The sequence below is a fragment of the Impatiens glandulifera genome, chromosome 3, assembly GCF_907164915.1.
Source record: "Impatiens glandulifera chromosome 3, dImpGla2.1, whole genome shotgun sequence".
In the NCBI taxonomy this organism is placed as follows: domain Eukaryota; kingdom Viridiplantae; phylum Streptophyta; class Magnoliopsida; order Ericales; family Balsaminaceae; genus Impatiens; species Impatiens glandulifera.
The window spans coordinates 35,935,333-35,943,786 of NC_061864.1; positions in this window are offsets into that span (position 1 = coordinate 35,935,333).

The following is an 8,454-nucleotide window of genomic DNA, read 5'->3' on the forward strand; positions in this document are numbered from 1 at the left end:
CTCGAAGTACACTGCCAAAGAACATGACAATAGTTGACAGGAAAGGAAAGTCTACAATTATGGAAATCTCATATGAATGGAGGCTAAACATGTGTGTTTTCTGTGATACTTTTCAGCATGCTAGCATTAAATGTGAAAATAACAGTTGAGGAAGAGCATAAAATCCTAAAAGCCCAAAAAGAAGAAAAACAGAAAAATGAAACGGAAGAATCAAGAATCAAAGAATATATTGGGAAGTTAAAGAAAATCAGCAAGGAAAAAATATAGAGGAAGAAATCAAGGAAGAATCAGAGAAGGAAGAAAGTAATGATGTGGAGGAAGAAAACAAGGTAGAATCAAATAATGAAGAAATCAATGAAACTGATGAAATAGGGGATACTGAAGAAGATAAACCTAAAGACAATGAAGATGAAGAGGCAGAAGATGAAATCAAAGATACAACAGAGAAGAAAAACACAGAGGAAACTAAGGTTGTTGATCCTCAAACACGTAAAACTGAAATTGAGAAAAGTAGTGACAAAAGCCCTGAAATCCTAAAGAAGAATACATTTTATTATGTTAGTACGAGTTCATATAGAGGAAGATTAAATAATAAGAGTAGACAAACATTATCACCAGCTTCAATTCAATCCCCCTTCATGAAGAACGCAAGAAGATTGGGACGTGGAAGAAGACAATATGGTCAAAAGGTGGATATGGAGACAACATATGTTGAGATATCTAGATTGTAGTCTTTGTTCATTATAATCTGTGTTTTATAATGTGGTTTGACTGCCACCATTCAGAAACTTTTGGGTCTTTTGTTTGTCATCTTACAATCAAAACTAGGGTTTGTCTAGTTTTGATTATTGACCCCTCCCACTTTTGGGCCTTTTTTCACAAATTTTTTTTTATATTAAAAATGGTTATTCAAATATTATTCAAACATTTATATATTTCTCATATATTATATATAAAATAATTAATAAAAAAATATTAACATATTAACTATAAAATTAAAAAATATAGAGAAAATATAATATATATACGTATTAAATATTTAATAATTATTAATAAATAGGAGATAATAGATTGAATAATTAATATAAAACATTAATTAATATATGAATAATAAATATGAAGACCTAAGTTATAAAAAAATGTTTTTTTAATAAATTACTTAAATTTATAAGTTAGAGTAAAATTAAATTATAATTTTAAATAAGTTGTTACATATATATTTAATATACTATAAAATATTTAATAGAAATAAAAATATTATGTATATCAAAAGTATTCATTAGAAAAAATATTATTTTTAAAAAGATTATAATTTAAATTAATATATATATATATATATATATATATATATATATATATAACGTTCAACTATATATCACTGAATTCTAACTTCACAAAACTTGTTGTGTGAAGGTAAGCAATTCGTTAATTCGTAGTTCACTTAAATTAAAAATAAAATATAAAAAATGATTATAAAATTCTTGAACCAATTTCTTTTAAATATATGATTAATACAATGCTCTAAGTACTAACTACTAACTACTAAGATTTTAAGATTTATTTGTTAAACAAAATATAAATATGTCATTGTTGGGTCAAATTATTTTGACTTAGTGTTGAAATAGTTTGACTATTGAGATTTTGATGATGAAATAATTTATACGTCTAATTATTTTTTATGCAGGTATATTAAAGAACAATTTGATTAGACTAGGTTCTAATGAGGCTCATTAGACCGATTTGGCATTAGATGCACAGAGTTAGACATGCAGTCTAACTAGCGAAGTTAGACGTGTAGTCTAACTAAAGGAATTAGACGTGCAGTCTAACTCAGCGGAGTTAGACGCGCAGTCTAATAGACTCTGTAATTAGACGTGCAGTTTAACTCGTGGAGTTAGACGTGCAGTCTAATGAATTCAGAATTAGACGTGCAGTCTAATGAATTCAGAATTAGACGTGCAGTGTAACTCGTGGAGTTAGACATGCAGTCTAATAAATTCGGAATTAGACGTGCAGTGTAACTCGTGGAGTTAGACGTGCAGTCTAATGAATTTGGAATTAGACGTATAGTCTAACTCGTAGAGTTACACGTGCAGTCTAATGAATTTGGAATTAGACGTGTAGTCTAACTCGTGGAGTTAGACGTGCAGTCTAATATATTTGGAATTAGACGTGCAGTCTAACTCAGCGGAGTTAGACGTGCAGTCTAATGGAAAGAGAAGGTTCGATGTGTAGTCTAACGCCTTCAGACAAGTCTGAAGTAGAACCGTAATTAGACGTGTAGTCTAACTCGTGGAGTTAGACGTGCAATCTAATAGAACCGTAATTAGACGTGTAGTCTAACTCGTGGAGTTAGACGTGTAGTTTAATGGATCTCGTAATTAGATGTGTAGTCTAATATATTGTGAAAGTTAGACGTGTAGTCTAACTCCTTCAGACAAGTCTGAAGTAGAACCGGAATTAGACGTGCAGTCTAACTCATGGAGTTAGACGTGCAGTCTAATGGTTTGTGAAAGATTAGACTTGAAGTCTAATTGGTGAAAGTTAGACGTGTAGTCTAACTCTTTCAGATTAGTCTGAAGTGATTGTAATTAAACGTAAGTCTAATCCCATTAGACTAGGTGGTCTAATGGACTCTGTTATTAAACAGAGACGCTTGATTTCATTAGACGAAGTCGTCTAACTGAAATACGTCTAATGCTATGCTTAAGTAGTATGCTTGAAGCTATTACCCGCCTACCCACGTGCTATAACTGTACTCTACTTATGCTCCACTTTTTGGTGAAGATTAGTACGATATCTATACGCAACCAACCAACGAATGCCACGTAAGACAATTTCCCTCATATTACTTGTTTTGCAGGTACATCTCTGATGGAATATTTGGCGCACTACTAGTTGGTGTACGGCCACAATCCTTGTGTATAGAACCTGTTGTGTACTATGGAGGCTTTCCAATGGAAGAGTGCCACGTATCATTCTGAAGATTCGACCGTTAGTTTCTGCCTAATATTTATCATATCTCAAGGACAACGGACAAGCTACTGGTTGGAAAATCTCTCGATCATCTTGCTTACTGGAATTACTGAGAAATCTACTCTTTGAATATTCAAGCTGTGAGCTGCTTTCTTGATTGTACTGTGTGTGAATCAAGAGAGAGCTAGAATTAAAAACACCTTTAGCTGAGTGATATTCTTCATCTTGTAATTGAACAGAGTGTGTTCTTTTCAATAGTGAGATAAGTGTGTACAAACTGTATTTGATTCGAATCATATTATAGTGAATCCTTCTGGTGGTTGGAAGAAAGGGTGACGTAGGAGAGTTTGTTCCGAACATCCATAAACAAACTGTTGTGTCTTTTCGTTTCTGTCATCTTCACATTCTTCATCTTGAGCTTCAAACCTATGTAAACAATTCCGCCTTGATTCTATTTCAAGTGTGTACAAGGGTTTGCGTAGAATAGAAAGCGAATTAAATCCCTAACCAGATTTCTTTCAAACCGTTTTTCATAAGCCTTCATCAATATTCAGACCTCCGTCTTTATCGATAAAGTCGATCCTATCAATTGGTATCAGAGCCTTGTTTCTATTCTCAAGAATCAAGAACCTGAAGCATGTCTATCATAAATGAAATTCATATTCTGTCAATGGACAACTGCGAATATTGGATGATGAGAATGCAAGCTCACCTGGCTGCTCTTGATTGTGATATGTGGAGCGTCATTACTGATGTCTCCATAAAGATTTAGAAGCCAAGAAGTGAGTGGACTACTGAAGATAAGATGACCAACAACCTAGATAATGTTACTATGAATATTCTGTACCAGTCGATCAACATGAACGTGTTCTATGAAATCAAGTCCTGTTCCTCTGCTAAAGAGATATGGGATAAGCTTAATCAGATCTACGGTAGAAGCACTCAAGCAAAGAAGAACCAGAAAGAGTTCATGTGCAGTGAAAACAAATCCAAATGGGACAACAGTGATTCAAAGGAGTCTCCTGCTGAAAAAGAGAATGAAGCTGTCACATGTCTGATGGTAGATGACCAATCCAAAGTGATGCAGGAGGATTGCAGGAAGGAAACAAGAAGAATACTCTTTTGAGTACACAACCTGGAAGATCAACAATGGCCTTTGCCATTCTAGTAGATAAATGTTTTTGTTTGTTAAAATTGTTTTTGGTCTTTGGACCACAAAAACTGTCTCTTATACTTTTCTGTTCATATACAAAGAGAGAGGGAAAATTACTTTGGAAGTAAAGATACTCTCTAGACGAATATTCTTAATCGGTCTATTAGACAAGAGTGTCTAAAAGAAACGGTTTGTACTTAGACGTATTTTGCTCAAAATCTATACATCTAAGTCTATATGTTGAGGTGTTAAACCTACGCGATTAGACGGACACGTCTAATAGATGTTAGACGTTTTTACGTCATGAACAAGAGGATGCTCACGTCTAATCAAACGCACGTCTAACACGTGGTGTTTATGCGGAATTAGACGTACACGTCTAATAGACATTAGACGTATTGTTATACAACACGGAATTAGACGTATGCGTCTAATAGACCCATCCGTCTAATAGACGTTTAGTTATATGGATTTTTGCTATAAAAAAAACGTCTAACTTCGTGCCGATTAGACTGATCAAGGACAGCTGTTCCACGTGAGGATATATCCGTTTTTCCCGCTCAAAACATTAAACAGTCATCTCTTATCATCATGAAGACACGTGTCTTTCAAGTTTAGAGAAAATGACTGATATACCCTCATTTTTAATGATGACTCCTTGAAAAAGGACGTCTAACATTTATTGATGGGCCATACCCTTAAGAAAAGTGACAGTTATTTTGTGTATCTCTTCTCTGTCTATATAAGGACATTAGTGCATGAGTTTGAAAGTGTTTCATCTCTTGAAATCCTTAAGAACCCCAGTTCTCTTTGAATTTCTCTCTAAATCTCTCTAAATCTCTCTAATTGAACAGAGTGTGTTCTTTTCAATAGTGAGATAAGTGTGTACAAACTGCATTTGATTCGAATCATATTATAGTGAATCCTTCTGGTGGTTGGAAGAAAGAGTGACGTAGGAGAGTTTGCTCCGAACATCCATAAACAAACTACTGTGTCTTTTCGTTTCTGTCATCTTCACATTCTTCATCTTGAGCTTCAAACCTATGTAAACAATTCCGCCTTGATTCTGTTTCAAGTGTTTACAAGGGTTTGCGTAGAATAGAAAGCGAATTAAATCCCTAACCAGATTTCTTTCAAACTGTTTTTCATAAGCCTTCATCAATAGCCAGACCTCCGTCTTTATCGATAAAGTCGATCCTATCAATTGGTATCAGAGCCTTGTTTCTATTCTCAAGCATCAAGAACCTGAAGCATGTCTATCATCAATGAAATTCATATTCTGTCAATGGACAACTGCGAATATTGGATGATGAGAATGCAAGCTCACCTGGCTGCTCTTGATTGTGATATGTGGAGCGTCATTACTGATGTCTCCATAAAGATTTAGATGCCAAGAAGTGAGTGGACTACTAAAGATAAGATGACCAACAACCTAGATAAAGTTACTATGAATATTCTGTACTAGTCGATCAACATGAACGTGTTCTATGAAATCAAGTCCTGTTCCTCTGCTAAAGAGATATGGGATAAGCTTAATCAGATCTACGGTAGAAGCACTCAAGCAAAGAAGAACCAGAAAGAGTTCATGTGCAGTGAAAACAAATCCAGATGGGACAACAGTGATTCAAAGGAGTCTCCTGCTGAAAAAGAGAATGAAGCTGTCACATGTCTGATGGCAGATGACCAATCCAAAGTGATGCAGGAGGATTGTAGGAAGGAAACAAGAAGAATACTCTTTTGAGTACACAACCTGGAAGATCAACAATGGCCTTTGCCATTCTAGTAGATAAATGTTTTTATTTGTTAAAATTGTTTTTGGTCTTTGGACCACAAAAACTGTCTCTTATGCTTTTCTGTTCATATACAAAGAGAGAGGGAAAATTACTTTGGAAGTAAAGATACTCTCTAGACGAATATTCTTAATCGGTCTATTAGACAAGAGTGTCTAAAAGAAACGGTTTGTACTTAGACGTATTTTGCTCAAAATCTATACATCTAAGTCTATATGTTGAGGTGTTAAACCTACGCGATTAGACGGACACGTCTAATAGATGTTAGACGTTTTTACGTCATGAACAAGAGGATGCTCACGTCTAATCAAACGCACGTCTAACACGTGGTGTTTATGCGGAATTAGACGTACACGTCTAATAGACATTAGAAGTATTGTTATAAAACACGGAATTAGACGTATGCGTCTAATAGACCCATCCGTCTAATAGACATTTAGTTATATGGATTTTTGCTGTAAGAAAAACGTCTAACTTCGTGCCGATTAGACTGATCAAGGACAGTTGTTCCACGTGAGGATATATCCGTTTTCCCGCTCAAAACATTAAACAATCATCTCTTATCATCATGAAGACACGTGTCTTTCAAGTTTAGAAAAAATGACTGATATACCCTCATTTTTAATGATGACTCCTTGAAAAAGGACGTCTAACATTTATTGATGGGCCATACCCTTAAGAAAAGTGACAGTTATTCTGTGTATCTCTTCTCTGTCTATATAAGGACATTAGTGCATGAGTTTGAAAGTGTTTCATCTCTTGAAATCCTTAAGAACCCCAGTTCTCTTTGCATTTCTCTCTCTAAATCTCTCTGAAATCTTGTGTCGGTTCTTAGTACTTTGCAGGTGGATTTTCCATCGGTGTACTCTTTCGATCAACCGGAAGTGGTGGATATGTTCAGAACCCTAGAGTATTCTGGGTTGAGGAAGTATCTCGGTGGTCCGTTCATATTCTATGAGAAAGAAGTTCGCGAGTTCTTCAAATCTGCAACTATGGTGGGTGAATCAATCGTAGCAACCGTCAACGGTGTGGAGTTTTCTTTCGATGAAACCGTATATGCGGAGTTCTTTGAACTTCCGATGGAGGGATACACTTTCGACTTGATTCTTTCATCAGAAGTCATGCAAGAAATGAAGAAGACCTTTTCTGTTGATGGTTCGATGATCCATGTTAATGGAAATAAGAAGGTACTCAAACTCCACTTCATCTTGCTGAACGACGTGGTAGCAAAAGCGCTACAAGGGAAATCTGGCTCCTTCCATCTCTATATTCAAGACCATTTTGACTATATGTGCGTTATTTCAAAGGGAATCCAGGTAAACTAGGCATCTACCCTTTTCCAAAACCTCTGCTTTTCGATTTGTCAATCAAACAAGGAAAGCATAACGTATGCGGCTCAACTAAGTCGATTGATGGAGCATTTGGGAGTTCCCATGGGTGAACTAGAGCAGATCAATTCTCCGAGGGTATTCTCTGCCCTTACAGTCGCTAGTACCCTGATAAGGATGAAGAACAACATAGAATGTGCCTCTGGTGCATCTAGTTATCAAACATGTGGTAAGCCCTCTACCCAATCCAAACAACCTTCTACTTCTGTTATGTCAATAGGGGCAAAAAAATCGAAAATAGTGAATGAATCGGAGGCCAGTTCCTCTAGTCTGAAAAGTTCAACCAAGAAGGAATCTGAATCAGTCGATTCAAGGTTAAGGAAATGTCCAGGCGTACTTGTTGCAACTCCTATGTCCTCTCTATCTACTACATCAACTATTTTAAGAAAGCCTTCGAGATCCGGTGTCTCAAAGGAAAAGAAGACGAAGGCGCCCCGCGCGTCTAAATCATTGAAGATAACCTCTTCTAAATCTTTGGCCGCTGTGCCTAAGTTTGATGTTCCTGTAGTGGAACAAGATTAATCTATTTTTTCTCCCTTAAGAGAATCTGCTGAAGGGCCCGCTGTTGAGTCAGCTGGTCCAAATGATGAAAATGTTAACAGGACTGTGTCTCCTGTTATTCAACCTGATCAAGTAGCCGTTGGTGCTACAGGAAGTGCTCAACCAGAACAAGGTGTTGTTCTCACCCTTGTTGCTAGTGAATCTATTGTAAATGACTCTTTAGTATCCGGAAAGATTACTCGTGTAGAGCTCCCTGCCGAGCTGTGTAAGAAACCCCAAACGGCGTACAAACTGAAGCGTTCCGCAAGGCAGACAGGTGGAATCGTTTTCAGTGAACCCAGACATGTTCCAAAACCCATAGAGGTTGTTGGAAAAGGTAAAGATATTGCAACTCCAGTTCCTAAAGTAGTATCGGAGGAAACAAGCATTGTTGACCTCGTGTTGGATCAAGTTAAGGCCATTGCGACTGAAAAGTTGGAAATCTTTGAATCATGGTCCCTGGAAAGATTGTCCTCCAAATACAATGAAACCCTATCAAATTCTGCGATAACCCGAGAGTGGAAGAAGCGTGTAGCCAATGAGAAGATATTTCTCAAGTGGGCTAAAACTTCAAAGGTTGCTGAGACTCTGAAGAGAAAGGATCTCG